The sequence below is a fragment of the Symsagittifera roscoffensis genome, chromosome 2, assembly GCF_963678635.1.
Source record: "Symsagittifera roscoffensis chromosome 2, txSymRosc1.1, whole genome shotgun sequence".
NCBI classification, from domain to species: Eukaryota; Metazoa; Xenacoelomorpha; order Acoela; family Convolutidae; genus Symsagittifera; species Symsagittifera roscoffensis.
This window is the reverse complement of record NC_087063.1, coordinates 50,111,391-50,133,038: the sequence shown is the minus strand read 5'-3', so window position 1 is coordinate 50,133,038 and position 21,648 is coordinate 50,111,391. Positions and strand designations below refer to the sequence as shown.

Below are 21,648 nucleotides of genomic sequence, written 5' to 3'. Positions count from 1 at the left end.
ATTCTATAGTTACAATGAGCTGTTGCGGAATTCGCAACTAAGTGGAATCCGCTAATTAAAAGTGCAATCCGCATTTTTTTATATTTTCCATTTATATTTGGGGTATCCACTTAAATTTTGCGGATTCCACTTACACTTTGCAGAATTACAAACAGTCGCGGATTCCATAACAACTAGCTATATTCGCGTGTTGCGGAATCCGCAACAAAACAAATATGCCGACAAATATTACGTTACACCTATTTGTACGCGGAAACCACGAAACTTTTGTAAGTGGAATCCACTTACTGTTTGTATTATATTTAAAGATTCGTCTCTGGAATCCAGGAACACAAAGACACAAAATTGTGCGCCTATTCAGTGCACAGTTTGGCCTTGTAGTGCTTTAATCAAATTTTGAATCATTTTTTTCTTGAAAAGCAATCTCTTTACAAATATATCTGAGCATAAGCTGTTTTTCACTTTATCCTCAAAAATTATCAAGCTTCGATTAAGTCATGGTTACGTTGGTTTGCTTCAATCATTTTTTGGGTTGGATTTGAAACCGGCTGAATAAAGTGATCTTGGCAAAAAATTGAGCTGAAATGAGACTTGACATGTTCATGTATGATTTGAAAATGACATAGAGTTCTGGCGAAAAAGTGAAAAAGTTTCTGTTGAAATAAACCAAAATCTTGATCAGTTTATCATAAATCTGATAGAAATTGATCTTGAAATAAGGTAAGTTAGCAATCAAACATGGTATTTAATCCTTAGATCACCGAATTGACATGGCGACCAAATGAACAAAACAGTAGTATGTAAATCTGAAAATTTGTCGAAAGAAAAAATGCGAGTCCAGAATAATTTCTTGGAAGTTTTCGCAGTTTAACAAAACTTCACTGCATTTTGTGCTAAACAGCTTCTATAGTGCTTATTTAAAACTACCGGATAATTGAAGAGAGATAAAATTATTCAAATGCATTGACCCTAAATTTGCTTAACTTAGAGAAAAAAAGTGATGGATACAAAAATTGTTTGAAATTTAAAAAGCAGTTTCATGGTGTGAAAGTTTTTTCAAATTTTTAGCCAAAAAACTCCGTAAAACTAGCCTTGAATTTCGGCAGAGTTAAAAAAAACAGTATTTGATGATTTATTAATTGACTCTAATTAAATTACTCCAAGTAGTAATTGCGAGAATAACTACAATTGAGTTCGTTTCTCTCCTTGTTTTTGAGTCAATTGAATTGTCCGATTTAGTGTTGTTATTTTGGTTTAAAATTTAGCAAAATCATTTGCACCATAAAAAAGCTAGCAACACCTTTAAAAGTTTGTGTGACCATCATTTTTTGTCCAAACTCAACCAAATTTTTTAGATTTTTTACTGTGAAAATTTTGTGTTAATTCATTTTATCTGATCCCTTCAACTCAGAACTTTCAAAGATTACTCAAATTTTTCAGTAGAAAAACCAGTGAAAAACAAGCAAAACAAAAAATAAATCAATTTAATGAAATATAATGGCTGTATATGGCAAAAAAAATAGTTTTAATTACCCAAGTTTTTGTGAGAATAGAGAGGATTAATTTGAAATTTTTTTTTGAAAGCAACCTGTATATCGCTTGCTAACTGTCTCAAATAAGCAAAAATTCATTATTGAGCCCCTTACGAGTTTTTTGTTTTCTATGCAAATCCATCAAAACGAAAAAAATACCAATTGGAATTCGCAAATTGAAACTAGAGAAAAGTGTAGCCTTTAGATAGTTTACTTAAAATTCCAGCTAAACGTTAAAAAAAAATTTTCCAGCTAAACGTTAAATTTTTTCTGAAGAAAAGTTCAAAGTAGAACAAAAAAGAGTTTGTGAAGCATGATGTTTTTCTGTAGTACCTGCCGTATAGGTTTCATCTTGGCAACACGAGGTTTTTTTGTGGTACATGTTATTGCGTGGAAACCTACCACATTGAAAGACATCGCGAAAGACATCGCGCTCAAAACTTCTCAACTTGGCTAAAATAGTAATATACAAACTCTACAAAAAGGGATCACATGTGAACTATCTCTTTAAAATAAAAGCGCAGGATAACAATATATTTTGAATGATATAGAAAAAGTTCCATCGAAAATGGCTAGACAAAAAATCGATTTTTATCTGAAGAAAAAAATCAACCCGGGTTCAATTATTCTGTAATTTTTGTTCAAAAAGTCGGATCAAAAGTATCTCAAAAACAACTTTTCAGGCATAAACGGAAATGCAATAAATACTTTATTGTTCCGAGTTTCTAATTTAGCTCCAAACTAAACAATGCAGCAGCTTTATTGCTCAATTTGTTAAATCAAATCCTGTACATGGCAATTGAGTTTGGCTGATAATTACGAAGAAAGCTGAGAGCAGCTCGGATTAACACAAAAGAATGCTAAATGCTTGTCATTACTTTTCCGTATACAGTTCTCAACAGTTATTACGATTTAAAACTTTTTGGACCAACTCATAACGTCAAGACTTTCTTCATACTCTTGAATTTAGGACAAAAATTTTTTTTCCGAAGATTTGTATGAGTGTTGCAAACCTTTTACCAATGGAAAAAAACTAAAAACTTGATTCAAAAGCAAAAATTGTTTTGGGAGATGAGAGACTGAAAAATTTATCAGAAAAAATGATATACAAACCCTAGAAAGTAAAAATGATTTCCACACACAAATATTGTAACCTGAAGAAACAGACTTTAAGATCAAGTTTATTTCCAAAAAACGTGAACAATTTCAAAATTCATTTTCACACTTCTTATAATAACTTTTAAACAATTTCATCTCAACCAAAAAATTTTTTTTTCAAAGTTCAATTCAAATGTTTGAAAAATATTTCGTTCTTAAATAAAAAAAGCTGAACCTATATTTGAAAACTATAAAAGATTGATAGAATATCTGAGTAAAACGGAACATTGATCATAAATTTAATTTGAGATATTGAATTTTCAATGCTGATTTCTAGTAAAAAAACTGGTTCGTTTTTCAAGTCCAACAAGACTGCGGGTATCAGTGTACGAAGCCTTGAACGTTCTGACTGTCTTTTAATTTCTATAGAGCAATTATCTCATGAAAAAACTAAATAAAAAAATCAGAGTTTGAGATTTTTAGTGATAAATTACAAAGTGAGAGTTTTCGCTCGGATTAACAAATCAATTAAGGCAAATAAGCTTTCTTCAACCAATTTGGAGCAATTTTTGCGACTGATCAAATCTCCGCTTACGCGTTAATAGCGCAAAAATGTGTTGCGCGTTAATCGTTCCAAATTGGTAATCAAGAAACCCCCACAACTTTACATGAAAGGTTCAGTGAAGAAATTATTTTTCTTTTAAAGCACAGGGCAGCAATAACTTTTGAATGATATTAAAAATGGCTGTTTAAAATTCCGTTACTTTCTTTAAATAATCCGAAAGAGCCAGAAAAGGTTTTTTTCCAGTTCAACAATTGCTTCTTTTGTAAAGGTTTGCAATTATTAAATCTCATTACGAGCCAAACTGTGCAATCTGTGCATTGTAAACGGATTCCGGGCCAAAATCAAATTTGTCGAGGAATCCGCAACATTGCTACTTTTCTTTGATCTTCTTTGCTGTTTTGGATTCCACAAACAAAAAGTAAAAATATTGTACCGCTCAAAGTCGCTCCAAAATTAGGCAAACTTGCAAAATTGGCAAATGTGTTTGCGGAATCCAAAATAACTTGTGGTATCCACAAACAAACAATAAGACATGTGTATAGTTACATTGAGCTGTTGCGGAATTCGCAACTAAGTGGAATCCGCAAATTAAAAGTGGACTCCGCATTTTTTTATAATTCCATTTATATTTGAGGACTCCACTTAAATTTTGCGGATTCTATTTACCTAATGCAGAATTACATACAGTTGCGGAATGCAGAATAACTAGCTATGTTTGCGTGTTGCGGTATCCGCAACAAAACAGATATGCCGACAAAAATAACGTTACATCTATTTTTACGCGGAATCCACGAAACTTTTGTAAGGGGAATCCATTTACTGTTTAGATTATGTTCAAAGATTTTTCTCTGGAATCCAGGAGCATACAGACACAAAATTGTGCGCCTATCCAGTGCACAGTTCGGCCTTGTAGTGCTTTAATCGAATTTTGAATCATTTTTTTTGAAAAGCAATCTCTCTACAAAAATATCTGAGCATAACCTGTTTATCACTTTCTCCACAAAATTTGTCAAGCTTCGATTAAGTCTTGGGTACGTTGGTTTGCTTCAATCAATTTTTGAATTGGATTTGGAACCGGTTTAATAAATTGATCTTGGCAAAAATTAGGGCTGAATTGAGTTTTGACTTGTTCAAATATGATTTGAAAACTACATAGAGTTCTGGCAAAAACGTGAGATTGTTTCTGTTGAAATAAATCGTAATCCTGATCAGTTTATCCTTAATCCTATAGAAATCGATCTTGGAATAAGGTAAGTTAGCATTCAAACATAGTATTTAATCCTTAGATCACCGAATTGACCTAGCGACCAAATGAACAAAACAGTAGAATATAAATCTAAAAATTTGTCGAAAAAAAAAATGCGAGTCGAGAAGAATTTCTTGGAAGTTATCGCGGTTTAACAAAGTTTCACTGCATTTTGTGCTAAACAAGGTTCTATAGTGCTTAATTAAAATACCGTATAATTGAAGTGAGATAAAATATTCAAATGCATTGACCCTAAATTTGCTTAACTTAGTGCAAAAAAGTGATGGAACAAACTTTGTTTGAAATTTTAAAATCAATTCATGGTTTCAATGCTTTCTCAAGTTTTTAGCCAAAAAACTCAGTAAAACTAGCCTTGAATTTCGGCAGAATGAACAAAAAACAGTTTTTGATAATTTAATAATTGACTCTAATTAAATTGCTCTAATAAGTAATTGCGAGAATTACTACAATTGAGTCCAATTCTCTCCTTGTTTTTGAGTCAATTGAATTGTCCGATTTAGTGTTGTTATTTTGGCTTAAAATTTTGCAAAAACCTTTGCACCATAAAAAAAAAGCAAACTTTTAAAAAGTTTGTGTGACCATCATTTATTGTCCAAATTCAACTAATTTTTTTAGATTACTTACTCTGAAAAGTTTGTGTTAGTTAATTTTATCTGATCCCTCCAACTCAGAACTTTCAAAGATTACTCCAATTGTTCAGTACAAAAACCAGTGAAAAACAAGCAAAACAAAAAATTAATCAAATGAATTAAATATAATGGCTGTATATGCCAAAATAGTAGTTTTAATTACCCAAGTTTTTGTGAGAATAGAGATGACTAATTTGAAAAATTTTTTTGAAAGCAACCTACAAATCGCTTGCTAACTGTCTTGAATAAACAAAAAGTCATTATTGAGCCCCCTCACGAGTTTTTTGTTTTTTATATAAATCCATCAAAACGAAAAATTATCAATTGCAATTCGCAAATTAAAACTCAAGAAAAATGTAGTCGTTAGATAGTTTACTAAAAATTCCAGCGAAACGTTTGAAAAAAATTGTTTTGTTCTGAAGAAAAGTTCAAAGTAAAATAAAAAAGAGTTTGTGGAGCATGATGTTTTTCTGTAGTACCTGCCGTTAAGCTTTCATCTCGGCAACACAAGAATTTTTTGTGATACATGTTATTGCGTGGAAACCTAACACATCAAAAGACAACGCGAAAGACATCGCGCTCAAAATTTCCCAGTTTGGCTAAAATAGTAATATACAAACTCTACAAAAACTGATCAAATGTGAAAAATCTCTTCAAATTAAAGCGCAGGATAACAGTATCTTTTAAATGATATAGGAAAAATTCCATCTAAGTGAAACGGAACATTGTTCAAAGTTTGATTTGAGAAATTGAATTTTCAATGCTGATTTCTAGTACAAAACTGGTTCGTTTTTCAAGTCCAACACGACTGCGGGTATCAGTGTACGAAGCCTTGAACGTTCTGACTGTCTTTTAATTTCTATAGAGCAATTATCTCATGAAAAAACTAAATAAAAAAATCAGAGTTTGAGATTTTTAGTGATAAATTACAAAGTGAGAGTTTTCGCTCGGATTAACAAATCAATTAAGGCAAATAAGCTTTCTTCAACCAATTTGGAGCAATTTTTGCGACTGATCAAATCTCCGCTTACGCGTTAATAGCGCAAAAATGTGTTGCGCGTTAATCGTTCCAAATTGGTAATCAAGAAACCCCCACAACTTTACATGAAAGGTTCAGTGAAGAATTTATTTTTCTTTTAAAGCACAGGGCAGCAATAACTTTTGAATGATATTAAAAATGGCTGTTTAAAATTTCGAATATTGTCTGAAGAACAAAACCAACCCGAGCACACACATTTCGTTACTTCTTTAAATAATCGGAAAGAGCCAGCAAGGGGCTTTTTCCAGTTTTACAATTGCTTCTTTTGTAAAGGTTTGCCATTTTTAAATCTCATTACGAGCCAAACTGTGCAATCTGTGCATTGTAAACGGATTCTGGGCCAAAATCAAATTTGTCGCGGAATCCGCAACATTGCTACTTTTCTTTGATCTTCTTTGCTGTTTTGGATTCCACAAACAAAAAGTTAAAATATTGTACCGCTCAAAGTCGCTCCAAAATTAGGCAAATTTGCAAAATCGGCAACTGTGTTTGCGGAATCCAAAAAAATTTGTGGAATCCACAAACAAATAATAAGACATGTGTACAGTTACATTGAGCTGTTGCGGAATTCGCAACTAAGTGGAATCCGCAAATTAAAAGTGGACTCCGCATTTTTTTATAATTCCATTTATATTTGGGGTATCCACTTAAATTTTGCGGATTCCACTTACACTTTGCAGAATTACATACAGTTGCGGAATCCAGAACAACTAGCTACATTTGCGTGTTGCGGAATCCGCAACAAAACAAATATGCCGACAAAATTTACGTTACACCTATTTGTACGCGGAATCCACGAAACTTTTGTAAGTGGAACCCACATACTGTTTGGATTATGTTTAAAGATTTGTCTCTGGAATCCAGGAAGATACAGACACAAAATTGTGCGCCTATCCAGTGCACAGTTCGGCCTTGTAGTGCTTTAATCGAATTTTGAATCATTTTTTTGAAAAGCAATCTCTTTACAAATATACCTGAGCGTAAGCTGTTTTTCACTTTATCCTCAAAATTTATCAAGCTTCGATTGAGTCTTGGGTACGTTGGTTTGCTTCCATCATTTTTTGAGTTGGATTTGGAACGGGTTTAATAAATTGATCTTGGCAAAAATTAGGGCTGAATTGAGACTTGACTTGTTCAAATATGATTTGAAAACTACATAGAGTTCTGGCGAAAACGTGAGATTGTTTCTGTTGAAATAAATCGTAATCTTGATCAGTTTATCGTTAATCCTATAGAAATCGATCTTGGAATAAGGTAAGTTAGCATTCAAACATAGTATTTAATCCTTAGATCACCGAATTGACCTGGCGACCAAGCGAACAAAACAGTAGAATATAAATCTAAAAATTTGTTGAAAGAAAAAAATGCGAGTCCAGAAGAATTTCTTGGAAGTTTTCGCGGTTTAACAAAGTTTCACTGCATTTTGTGCTAAACAAGGTTCTATAGTGCTTAATTAAAATACCGTATAATTGAAGTGAGATAAAATATTCAAATGCATTGACCCTAAATTTGCTTAACTTAGTGCAAAAAAGTGATGGAACAAACTTTGTTTGAAATTTTAAAATCAATTCATGGTTTCAATGCTTTCTCAAGTTTTTAGCCAAAAAACTCAGTAAAACTAGCCTTGAATTTCGGCAGAATGAACAAAAAACAGTTTTTGATAATTTAATAATTGACTCTAATTAAATTGCTCTAATAAGTAATTGCGAGAATAACTACAATTGAGTCCAATTCTCTCCTTGTTTTTGAGTCAATTGAATTGTCCGATTTAGTGTTGTTATTTTGGCTTAAAATTTTGCAAAAACCTTTGCACCATAAAAAGGCTAGCAAACTTTTAAAAAGTTTGTGTGACCATCATTTATTGTCCAAATTCAACTAATTTTTTTAGATTACTTACTCTGAAAAGTTTGTGTTAGTTAATTTTATCTGATCCCTCCAACTCAGAACTTTCAAAGATTACTCCAATTGTTCAGTACAAAAACCAGTGAAAAACAAGCAAAACAAAAAATTAATCAAATGAATTAAATATAATGGCTGTATATGCCAAAATAGTAGTTTTAATTACCCAAGTTTTTGTGAGAATAGAGATGACTAATTTGAAAAATTTTTTTGAAAGCAACCTACAAATCGCTTGCTAACTGTCTCGAATAAACAAAAAGTCATTATTGAGCCCCCTCACGAGTTTTTTGTTTTTTATTCAAATCCATCAAAACGAAAAATTATCAATTGCAATTCGCAAATTAAAACTCAAGAAAAATGTAGTCGTTAGATAGTTTACTAAAAATTCCAGCGAAAAGTTTGAAAAAAATTGTTTTGTTCTGAAGAAAAGTTCAAAGTAAAATAAAAAAGAGTTTGTGGAGCATGATGTTTTTCTGTAGTACCTGCCGTTAAGCTTTCATCTCGGCAACACAAGAATTTTTTGTGATACATGTTATTGCGTGGAAACCTAACACATCAAAAGACAACGCGAAAGACATCGCGCTCAAAATTTCCCAGTTTGGCTAAAATAGTAATATACAAACTCTACAAAAACTGATCAAATGTGAAAAATCTCTTCAAATTAAAGCGCAGGATAACAGTATCTTTTAAATGATATAGGAAAAATTCCATCTAAGTGAAACGGAACATTGTTCAAAGTTTGATTTGAGAAATTGAATTTTCAATGCTGATTTCTAGTACAAAACTGGTTCGTTTTTCAAGTCCAACACGACTGCGGGTATCAGTGTACGAAGCCTTGAACGTTCTGACTGTCTTTTAATTTCTATAGAGCAATTATCTCATGAAAAAACTAAATAAAAAAATCAGAGTTTGAGATTTTTAGTGATAAATTACAAAGTGAGAGTTTTCGCTCGGATTAACAAATCAATTAAGGCAAATAAGCTTTCTTCAACCAATTTGGAGCAATTTTTGCGACTGATCAAATCTCCGCTTACGCGTTAATAGCGCAAAAATGTGTTGCGCGTTAATCGTTCCAAATTGGTAATCAAGAAACCCCCACAACTTTACATGAAAGGTTCAGTGAAGAATTTATTTTTCTTTTAAAGCACAGGGCAGAAATAACTTTTGAATGATATTAAAAATGGCTGTTTAAAATTTCGAATATTGTCTGAAGAACAAAACCAACCCGGGCACAAACATTTCGTTACTTCTTTAAATAATCGGAAAGAGCCAGCAAGGGGCTTTTTCCAGTTTTACAATTGCTTCTTTTGTAAAGGTTTGCCATTTTTAAATCTCATTACGAGCCAAACTGTGCAATCTGTGCATTGTAAACGGATTCTGGGCCAAAATCAAATTTGTCGCGGAATCCGCAACATTGCTACTTTTCTTTGATCTTCTTTGCTGTTTTGGATTCCACAAACAAAAAGTTAAAATATTGTACCGCTCAAAGTCGCTCCAAAATTAGGCAAATTTGCGAAATCGGCAACTGTGTTTGCGGAATCCAAAAAAATTTGTGGAATCCACAAACAAATAATAAGACATGTGTACAATTACATTGAGCTGTTGCGGAATTCGCAACTAAGTGGAATCCGCAAATTAAAAGTGGACTCCGCATTTTTTTATAATTCCATTTATATTTGGGGTATCCACTTAAATTTTGCGGATTCCACTTACACTTTGCAGAATTACATACAGTTGCGGAATCCAGAACAACTAGCTACATTTGCGTGTTGCGGAATCCGCAACAAAACAAATATGCCGACAAAATTTACGTTACACCTATTTGTACGCGGAATCCACGAAACTTTTGTAAGTGGAACTCACATACTGTTTGGATTATGTTTAAAGATTTGTCTCTGGAATCCAGGAAGATACAGACACAAAATTGTGCGCCTATCCAGTGCACAGTTTGGCCTTGTAGTGCTTTAATCGAATTTTGAATCATTTTTTTGAAAAGCAATCTCTTTACAAATATACCTGAGCGTAAGCTGTTTTTCACTTTATCCTCAAAATTTATCAAGCTTCGATTGAGTCTTGGGTACGTTGGTTTGCTTCCATCATTTTTTGAGTTGGATTTGGAACGGGTTTAATAAATTGATCTTGGCAAAAATTAGGGCTGAATTGAGACTTGACTTGTTCAAATATGATTTGAAAACTACATAGAGTTCTGGCGAAAACGTGAGATTGTTTCTGTTGAAATAAATCGTAATCTTGATCAGTTTATCGTTAATCCTATAGAAATCGATCTTGGAATAAGGTAAGTTAGCATTCAAACATAGTATTTAATCCTTAGATCACCGAATTGACCTGGCGACCAAGCGAACAAAACAGTAGAATATAAATCTGAAAATTTGTTGAAAAAAAAAAATGCGAGTCCAGAAGAATTTCTTGGAAGTTTTCGCGGTTTAACAAAGTTTCACTGCATTTTGTGCTAAACAAGGTTCTATAGTGCTTATTTAAAATACCGGGTAACTGAAGTGAGATAAAATATTCAAATGCATTGACCCTAAATTTGCTTAACTTAGAGCAAAAAAGTGATGAAGACAAACTTTGTTTGAAATTTTAAAAGCAGTTCATGGTGTGGATGCTTTTTCAAATTTTTAGCCAAAGAACTCCGTAAAACTAGCCTTGAATTTCGGCAGAAATAGAAAAAAACAGTGTTTGATGATTTATTAATTGACTCTAATTAAATTACTCCAATAAGTAATTGCGAGAATAACTACAATTGAGTCCGTTTCTCTCCTTGTTTTTGAGTCAATTGAATTGTCCGATTTAGTGTTGCTATTTTGGTTTAAAATTTTGCAAAAACTTTTGCACCATAAAAAAGCTACCAAACCCTTTAAAAGTTTGTGTGACCATCATTTTTTGTCCAAATTCAACCAATTTTTTTAGATTACTTACTGTGAAAAATTTGTGTTTGTTCATTTTATCTGATCCCTCCAACTCAGAACTTTCAAAGATTACTCCAATCGTTCAGTACAAAAACCAGTGAAAAACAAGCAAAACAAAAAATTAATCAAATGAATGAAATATAATGGCTGTATAGTATATGCCAAAATATTAGTTTTATTTACCCAAGTTTTTGTGAGAATAGAGATGACTAATTTGAAATTTTTTTTCGAAAGCAACCTGTAAACTGCTTGCTAACTGTCTCGAATAAACAAAAAGTCATTATTGAGCCCCCTCACGAGTTTTTTGTTTTTTTTTCAAATCCATGAAAACGAAAAATTACCAATTGGAATTCGCAAATTAAAACTCAAGAAAAATGTAGTCGTTAGATAGTTTACTAAAAATTCCAGCGAAACGTTTTAAAAAAATTGTTTCGTTCTGAAGAAAAAATCAAAGTAAAGCAAAAAAGAGTTTGTGAAGCATGATGTTTTTCTGTAGTACCTGCCGTTTAGGTTTCATCTCGGCAACACGAGGTTCTTTTGTGGTACATGTTTTTGCGTCCAAACCTACCACACCCTAATATTTCGAAGCACTCTAATCCTTTTTTACTTATGGTTTTTCGTACTAATTTCAAATGCTCTAAGGTTTCCTTACAGCCAAAATAGTTTTGTCGGTCTTTTTCTTCCCGGGTAGAGGTCCCAGACTCATGTCCAGACTTTGAGGGTCGAGCCGCAACCGGATTTAGACTCAAATTGCATAGTTGCGCCGAGAGTTTGAGTCTGGAAAGTGTGGACATGAGTCGCACCGTGGGCGGAAAAAGTCTGGACATGCCAAAATTTGGTCGCGAGTTTCTGGATATGGGCGGCGAAAGTTTAAAAAAACTCAAAGGGCATTCAAAAAAATTAAAAAATTGACTCGAAAACTAAAAAAATTCGACTAATTTTGAAATATTTTCAGAAAATTTTGATTCCGTTTTTTCATGAATTAGTTTGAATTTTGTTGAATCTTATTTTGGAGAATCAGAACTTGGCAATTTAAAATTGAAATGAAAAAAAATTATAGAAAACGATGAAAGTAGGTGATTTTTTGAGATTTCAGCATTGAGTTGTCTTTTTTCCTAAAAACCCTCAGAGAACATGTAAATTGAAACGATACAAAAAACTACAAAATGAAACGTTGGACAGGAAAAAAATATACACAGTTTTGACAGTTATTGGTTTGGCCGCATCCGCCTTGGTATGGATATTCCTACCGTTTTCACCTTGGCCGCGAGGAATTGATTCTTAGTCGCGCCGTCTCCGTCTTGGTCTGGAAAAATGCGCCGTCTCCGCCTTGATCTGGAAAGTCGCACCGTATCCCCCTTGATATGATCCGTCTCCGCTCTCATCGCTTAAGTCGCGCTACATCCACAACGGTGGCGAAGAATTAATTCTTGGTTGCGCCGTCTCCGCCTCGGTCTCGAAAGTCGCGTCCTCTCCGCCTTGGTCTAAAAAGTCGCGCCATGTCCGCCATGGTTCGGAAAGTCATACTGTTTCGACCCTGCTCTGGAAAGTCGCACCGTATCCACCTCAGTCGCGACGAATTTATTCTTTGTCGCGCTGTCTCCGCCTTTATATGAAAAGTCGAGCGGTCTCCGCCTTGGTCCCGAGGAATTGAGTCTTGGTCGCGCCGTCTCCGCGATGGTCTCGAAAGTCGCGCCCTCTCCGCCTTGGTCTGAAAAGTCGCGCCACCTCCGCCATGGTTCGGAAAGTCGCGCTGTCTACACCTCTGTCTGGAAAGTAACGCCGTCTCCGCCTTGGTCTGAAAAGCGCGTCGTCTCCGTCTTGGTCTGGAAAGTCGCGCCGTCTCCACTCTGAACGCGAAATTCGCGCCGCTTCCAATGACATAGTTCTTGGTCGCGCTGTCTCAGCCTCGGTCTGGAAAGTCACGCCGACTCTACCTCAGTCGCGAAATCTTGAAAGTGCACTTTTTGGTCACACTGGCCAGGCCGGTCGCGCCGTTGCTTTTTGAGTCGCGCCGTTTCCTGAGTCGCGTCGTATTCACCTTGGACGCGAACGTCGCGCCGTCTCTACCTCGGTCGCGACAGCCCTGAATTTTTTTTTGTCGCGCCGTCTCCATGTTTGTCTGGAAATGGCTAAGTTTAATCGCGCTGGTCACGCCGTTACCTGATCCGTTACTGATTCGGTCGCCGAAGTCGCGCCTTGAGTTTTTCGGTCGCGAAAGTCTGGAAATGAAAACTCTTGGTCGCGAGAGTCTGGACATACCAAATATGAGTCGCGACGTTTTGGTCGCGCCACCTCCGCTTTGCTCGCAAAATTCGGGACGGATTATGATGGTCGCAAAAGTCTGGACATGCCTAACTTTGGTCTGGAAAGTCTGGACATGCCAAAATTTTGTGTGAATGCTTTTTCAATTTTTAGCCGAAAGCGTCTTAAACGATCAGACATTCTGGGCCAAAATTAAAAAAAAACAGTTTTTGATTATTTATTAAATGACTCTAATTAAATGACTCCAATTAGTAATTGCGCGAATAACTACAATTGAGTCCATTTCTCTCCTTGTTTTTGAGTCAATTGAAATTTCCGATGTAGTGTTTTTTTTGGTTTAAAATGTTGCAAAATCCTTTGCACCATAAAAAAGCTAGCAAAACCTTTAAAAGTTTGTGTGACCATCATTTTTTGTCCAAATTCAACCAAATTTTTTAGAATATTCACTGTGAAAAATATGTGTTAGTTAATTTTATCTGATCCTTCTAACTCAGAACTTTCAACGATTGTTCAGTACAAAAACCAGTAAAAAACAAGCAAAACAAAAAATAAGTCAATAGAGTGATATATAATGGCTGTATATGGCAAAAAGATTACCCGGGTCGAGATCCCGTTCAAAAACCGCTCAAGATATGAGCGGTTTGAGCGGTTTTCCAGAAAGATTTGAGCGGTTTGAGCGGTTTGAGCGGTTTGGGCGGTTTGGGCGTTTTTTTTTTTGGAAAAACCGCTCAAACCGCTCATATATTGCTTAAAAAACCGATCAAAAACTGCTCATTTCTTGCGGTGAATTTTGAACGGTTTTTCAAGCAAGATTTGAGCAATTTTTCAGCGGTTTTTGAGCTGTCTTCCCGGGTCGAGGTCCCAGACTCATGTCCAGACTTTCGCGACAAAATTTTGGCATGTACAGACTTTCCAGACCAAAATTAGGCATGTCCAGGCTTTGGCGACAAAAATATGGCATTTCCAGATTTTTGCGACCATGATGATCCGTCGCGACTATCGCGACCGAAGCGGAGGTGGTGCGACCAAAACATCGCGACTCATATTTGGTATGTCCAGACTCTCGCGACCAAGAGTTGCCATTTCCAGACTTTCGCGACCGAAAAACTAAGGCTCGACTTTCGCGACCTAGGCGGATATGGCGCGACCCTGCAGGTCAGGAAATGGCGTGACCGGCGCGACCAAACCTAGCTATTTTTAGACTTTCCAGAACAATATGGAGACGGCGCGACTTTCCAGACCAACATGGAGACGGCGCGACTTTAAAAAAGTTTTTCAGGGGTTTCTCGACCGAGGTGGAGACGGCGCGACTTTCGCGACCATGGAGGACACGGTGCGACTCAGGCAACGGCGCGACTCCAAAGGCAACGGCGCGACCGGCTTGGCCAGCCCGACCAAAATGTGCACTTTCAAGACTTTCGCGACCGAGGTGGAGACGGCGCGTCTTTGCAGACCGAAGCGGAGACGGTGCGACTTTCCAGACCGAGAGATAAACCGTTCAAAAACCGCTCAAACTGCTCATTTTGAAGCAAGATTTTGAGCGTAATCGTCTAAAAAAACCGCTCAAACCGCTCAAATCTTGCTTCAAATTAGGTGAAAAATCTCGACTCGGGTAGTTGTAATTACCCAAGTTTTTGTCAGAATAGAGAGGATTAATTTAAAAAATGGGTCCACCCCTTCCCTCAAATCACCCCTGAATGAGTGGTTAGCTAGCGAAGTTTCTTGTTCTTAAAACTAACGAACTAATACTTCAATTTTTTAACGAACGAATATCTATTTTAAAAAGAAGTTATAGAATTTAGAAGGAAAAACGGACTTGGGTGGCATTTGGGAACGCTCCCTTCCCTATGATAATTGCGCTAGCAGCAAATGACAAATGTTTAGTGTGTCCTCGTTCGCCAGCAATGACATCGACCCCTACCCCTTTATGAAGAGAAGTGGCGACTGTGAGATGGGGCTCTGTGTGATGAGAAGACTCACGAGGAGTCGTGGTTTTCGAAACCAGATGGGGACACTCTATGGGGACAATCATATACCAGTGCGACTGAGAAGAGAGGCGTGGGTATGGAGGAATGAAGGAGAGTTATCAAAATAGTTTCCGAACTGACGACTAATGAGCAAATCAAATCATGAATTGAAAGTCACTTATAACGAGCCTAACATTATGATGAGTCCCTGAAAGCAATTCAAAAAAATCAATGATATTTTTGAAATTAAAAGTGATTGATATTGAGCAGCTGTAGGAAAATTTTGCATGAAAAATTTTATTCTGAAAAAATAAAATGTAATCATGCATGATGACATTTAAAATTTTCTTTTGCTGATTGAACTAATTCTTTATAAACTAACGAGCTTTGGCGACTGAACAGGCCAAATTTTTTTTTCAAATTGTAGAACAAAATCAAAAAATTTGAATGTGAGGCTTAGACCTCAGAAGAGATATACAAACGAGACCTGCGTATTGATATTGGCCCACACTTTGATGTCAGGATGTCGCAAGATGTAACAGCGGACATAATTTATTTTTTCAAAAAATTATTGGTTTCTAACTGTGAAAAGACGGTTTCGAAGTGTTAATTAAATTCCGTTTGTTAAGCAACCGTATTTCATAAAGTAAGTCGGAGACAATAGCATAGCTGTCATCCGAAGGTGACAGACACTCCGAAGGTTAAATACCGGTTAGCGCCAGACAGATGATTAAAATAGATAACACAACTCGAATTGAAACATGAACTAAATTTAGATACTATGACATTTCCCTCCTTGTAATAAATAATACTCAATTCCAATATCCAACGTATTTATGTTAGCAGTAAACAATAGGGTTAATAACAAAGTTTTTCAAATCAACTACAGTTTTGTTAGAACACAAATTCTTGAGTTTTAGCTGTTATGCAGCATGCCCTCTCCCTGGACTTCCCCATTTCTTTAGCAAAGTTTTATAGACTGTTCGAACTCAATTTTTCCTTTTTCTTTTCTTCATTCCTTTCCTTCGACTGTTCCGGCTTTGTCCGTTTTTCTAATGTTGTCAATCATGACCCCCCCCCCCCCCATCTTGGTCACTGCTGTCCGTTTTCTGCCCGACCGTCTTGAGCTTGTGTCGTCCAGTGAGCTAGCCGAATCCTGGCTTGAATAGGAAACAAGTCGTTGTTTCCGGCCCCGTTTCTTTCCCCCGGTTACTGTGATCTGCTCTGGTTCGCGCTCCGTTTCTTGTGGTTCGGATCCTTCGGTATTCGTTCTCCCCTGGTCATTCCCGATTCCTGTTTCGCCGCCTGCCAACGTATCTTCCTTTTCCGTCTCCTTATTGCTGGTACGAACTCCGATGACTTCTAGTTGCACTGGTCCCCCACTAGATGTTCCTTGTCCATCTTCCCCATTGTTGTCTTGACCGCTTGTTTGTTTCGCCCCTCGTTTGGATGTGCTCAACGGTAAATAGTCGTCCGATTCGGAGTCTGAATTTTCTGCTGATTCCAAAATTTGGAATTTCGATCCCTTTCCCGTGATGGTGTGATGACTTCCCTTGGTGCCTTTTGAGGTTCCTGGCTGACTTCCACTCTGTTGTAGCTTACGTTTCAGATCCCACGGCGTTGGTGGTGCAGGTAGTTCTCCTCCCGGCATCCGCTTTTTCGGAAATTTCGCTTTCCTGAGCGCTACTCCTGATTTCCTAAGCACCGCACCATTACTCATTTTAATAGTGTGTTCAGTTTGATCAACTATTTTGGATTTTAATAGTCTATACCTATTCATATTACGCTCCCCAGTCCTCTGCATGACCACTGCCGGTGGTATCTCCACAGGGTCGTTTGATGACCGTGTTATTCCGGGCTCATTGTCCTGATCAGCTGCTTGTCCATCGGTTAATCTTAGCGGTCCCCGTCTGTTTTTCCGGTCGTATTCAGTATCCGATCGGATTCCCCAATTAGTGTCCATCGGCTTCGGCATCGTTTGAGCAATCGGGTCTCGTTCATCTAAACATTCATATTTCGATCGTATTACATTTTCCCAATTTAGATTTCGTAACGTAGGTTTTTTAGTCAAGTTTCTGAGAACCGTATTGGCTTCCCGGCCGTGGTGCGCTTCGAACGGTGTTATTTTAAGGGATGCATTTTTCACAAATCTTAGGGCTCCGAGGGCTCTTTCCACCATTCGATCCAAGGGTTCCGGCTTGTCCTCTTGTGCATACGTCAGCACTGAATTTTTGATGCTACCAATCGTGCGCTCAACACATCCTGTTGCCCTATGGTCATTAACTGGCGAAGTGAGGATTTCAATTCCTTGCTCATTGCAGAACGTTTTAACTTCCTTAGACATAAAGTTTGTTCCCTGGTCAACTCTAATTTGGCGCGGAACTCCATGGGCAGTTATGTACATTGTTAAAAATTTGATAATTTTATCCGAGCGGTTCGAATTACAGACCATAGCTGATGGCCATCGTGAGAACCGGTCCACCGCCACCAAAACATACTTCTTAGATTCCTTCAAATAGTTAATGGGTCCCCAAAAATCTAATTGGATTGATTCATTCGGTTCTTTTGGTTCAGGTATTTTCCCTATATCATCCTTCGAACACATGTTTTTCAAGTTCTTACCCGCTAATGTGCATTCCGGACAATTCCCAGCAATAGTTGCTAAACTACGAAACATGTATGGATACCAGATGTCCTTAGCCGCGTCGATCATACTGGATTTTCCGTGGTGATAGTAATGAAGTCTGTTTACCACCGCCGTCTGCAATGTATTCGGAATCACTAGCCTTTCGTCCATCCACAGGCATCCGTCTCTTACGTGGAAATCCTGAGTATACTGTGCGAAGTACTTACTCATTGCTTCAATCTTCGAGTGTAACTGAGGGTCTTTACATTTAATTAACTCGATAATGGCTTGTAACTGTGGATCAGATTGATATTGCGATTCTATAAATCGAAGATTAAATAATTCGGGAAGAGCGGAATGTTTACTGACTATTTTACAATTTCTTGGAATAATAGACATAACTTTGTTTTCCGGATTAACCGGCGGATAACTTTCACCAGGGTAAACCGACGGAATAGAAATGATGGTGTTTGTTTTAGTGCTCCGGACTTCTGTTGTTATCGCCTGTATATCTACGTCAATCTCCTCAATTTCATCACTACTGCTAATGCTAGGGTGTCGTTCCAATAATTTCTTGATCTTCCTTTCCATGATTAAATTGCTTGAATTGTTATTGTTTATTAACGAATTTAAAGATTTAGAGTAACCAAAGTTAGCTTCAATAATAGTCCCAACTGAATTTTCGCTAAACTCAGTTGACCTGCCGGAAATGCAATTCGTTGCTCTGTGATTGGTCCATTTTCCGTCGCATGATCGCTCGCCCTCTACCGGTCGTTTTCTATTCGATATTTTACAAACGCGTTTATTTTTAGTAACCGATGGAGACTCGAGTCTATTTTTGGAGAAAGTTCTATTTCTAAATCCGAGGGCGGATCTAATTCTACTAATTTTCGCCACCGTAAACATACTATCGTAGGTGCTAATTGGTTGAGGGTCTGAGCTCGGGTGCCTTGAGAGATAATCCGCGAGTCCTATTTTTGCTCCGGGTTTATGTTCCACTTGAAAATCGAACGGTATAAGGCGATCTAACCATCTTGTTAATCTGCTGAACATTGTTTTGTTCTTTTTATTGTTCCCATTTAGCAATGACACTAGTGCCTTGTGATCCGTAACTATTAAAAATTTCCTTCCCAGCACATAATTTCGGAAATATTCGGCCCCCCACACAACTGCTAACATTTCCAATTCATTCGTTGAGTAATTCTTCTCTGCTGCGTTTAGATACCGGGATGCGAATGATATCGGCCGCCAACCGTCGGCATTTAGTTGCTCAAGAACCGCCCCGAGCCCATTATGACTAGCGTCACATACAATTCTTGTGTCCCGGTGTATATCAAAATGCCGAAGTTCTACTATATTGGCCACTTGCTTTTTCAGACTCTCGAATGATATTTGACATTCCTCGCTCCAGATGTAATCGTTTTTCCGGCTTAATAATGGGCGTAGTGACGCTGATGATTCCGCGAGCGCCGGAAGATATTTGTGCAAGCTGTGAATGGAGCCCATGAATGATTTAAGTTGTGACACCGTTTTTGGCGCTTTCAGCGATTCGATCGGTTCCGTTTTTCGGAAAAGCGGTGTTATCCCCGTACGGGTTATTTTGTGCCCCAACCACTCACATTCCCCCCGCGCAAATTGGCATTTTGTGAGTTTAAGTGACATATTCTCGCGATCCAGCTTCCGCAAAATTTTCTCGACTGTTGAGATATGCTCGATCTCCGTGCCTTTGGTGACCACCAATATGTCATCAATAAATGCATGTGCCTGCGGAAATTCCGAAAGAATCGTATCCATTACTCGTTGAAATTCCGCCGGCATGGTAGTAAGACCGTAGAACCCCGTACGAAATCGATACGTACCCGTCGATTTTCCTCCCACTAGCGAAAAATTGCATTGAACGCTCGTTTCCGGACTAAGTGGTAATTGACCGTACGCGTACGTAAGATCCATAGTAGAAAAATATACATCCCCTGGTTTCCGTTCGCTTATCGTTTGTCCTACCGTATCCATAAGTTCCTCAATATTTGGCATTTGGTATTTGTTTTTGTGGACTTGCTTGTTCAACTCCCGTGATTCTAGCGCTAATTTTACCGATCCGTCCTTTTTCACCGTTATTACAATCGGAGAAACAAAATATTTATCCGAGCATTCAGTCAGTTTTTCAATGTGTCCTTGTCGCAAAAGTTTATCAATTTCCTTATCAACCTTTTCTTGCAATGTGATTGGCACCCTACGTCCTTTCTGTTGAATTGGTGTTAACTTTTCAAAAAAATCCGCGTGTACCTTATAATTCTTAATTTTCCCGACTCTGTTAAAAAGGTTTTCAAACTGCTTACTGAAATAAATCTGCCAGTTGTCTAGTGAGTCCTCCACGTCCGTCGCTTCAGCTGTGGCTTGGTCGCTCTTTACCGACATCACATTTCCCTCCGGTGCCTTCTGCACAATCTGTAATCCAAGATTTGGCATTAGGTCTCTTCCAATAATTGATGGTCTGCTTCCTCCAATCACTCTGATGTTTGCGTTGGTCACCCATCCGTTCGTTTCCAGCAGTACGTCCATCGTTCCTAGTAGTCGTAGGGGGTTGTTTCCGTAATCCCTGAACTCCTCGTCCTCCGGTGCTGGTGCCTTCACCTTGACGCCTGCGGTACCCAACGTTCGTTTTAATTCTCCAATAGTGAATATCGAAATCGGTGATCCACTGTCTATCCAAACGTTCGTTTGTTTTCCATTTACTTTAATCGGCAGTCGTGCACCGGCCACTTTTAGCTCGGTTTCCGTCCGAGATCTGATTGCCATGACGACATAATCTCCTGAGCTATCCGAGTCCCACGATCGCTGCTTCTTGGCCGGTGTATTGACCCAGCCGACGGAATTCTCATGCTGAGAATATGTATCCTCCGCTTCACCTATCTCGGTAGTTTCCATCTCTTCCTGATTTTGTATCAGTCCCACTGCCGGTCTTCCCTGATTATTTCGCTTCCCCCTACAAGTCCTCTCGTAGTGTCCCGTCTTTCTGCAGAAATTGCACGTTGCATTTTTCGCTGGACACGTTGTGAGATGTTCCGGAGTAAAATTTGGTTGGTCACAGTTATAGCATCTTCTGAGACCACCCCCTCTCATTCCTGCTCGCCCCCTGAATGATCCACGGCCCCGCGATCTGTTGTTTCTGTAACCTCCTCGAATGGCCCCCACTGGTTCCGTCTTGATTTGGAATGCTCCGGCTCCACCGGTAGTTCCACTGGTTCCTCCCCCGGTTATCGATCCGTATGACTTTGCATATTTATATCCGCGTTCGTATGACAGTGCAATACGGTACACCTCCTCTGGCGTCTTCGTCGAGCGGCATAACTCATTTTGGGCCTCCCTATTGTTCATGTTGACGATGAACACATCCCGCAAAATCCTGGTCTCCAATGCTCCAAAATTACATCTAGCGGCCAACCCGCTCAACACTGAGTGGAACTGTTCTAGCGATTCTCCTATTTGTTGCTTCCGTGCCAAGAGTTGGAATGTCTCGTACGTTTCGTTTCGTTCCTTTCTAAATTCGGTTTCAATGGTATCCAAAACTCGAGAATACCTTGTTGCAGATAAGTCCAGGTGTGGTTTTCTCTTATGCAGCTCATCCTGTCCTTTCTCCCCCAGGCACAAGTACAAGTTGGAGATAAGCACTTGTTCCGAAGCTAGGCGATTCTTCCCGTCTACCTCCTCTGGTAAATCTGTAATCTGCGCTGCAGTTAACGTACTGGCATAATAGAAATTCCTAGGATTTAAACTGTGTTTTGCCACCATCCCCCATTGAAATCGATTGAACCAAAACTCCCATAGCATTGG

The 21,648-nt window shown here is 37.9% G+C and overlaps 1 long non-coding RNA gene across 6 annotated transcripts in view; it reads left to right on the top strand.

Moving 5' to 3' along the window:
• LOC134839536 (uncharacterized) overlaps positions 1-15,741 on the top strand; it is a 29,370-nt gene extending 13,629 nt beyond the window's left edge. For 3 of the 6 annotated variants that reach the window (XR_010162381.1, XR_010162379.1, XR_010162380.1), the window contains exon 3: positions 15,109-15,741. This is a non-coding gene — a long non-coding RNA (uncharacterized LOC134839536). The remainder of the gene's footprint in view (positions 1-15,108) is intronic. The other 3 variants (XR_010162384.1, XR_010162383.1, XR_010162382.1) reach the window with 1 other exon arrangement.
• The last annotated feature ends 5,907 nt before the right edge of the window (positions 15,742-21,648 follow it).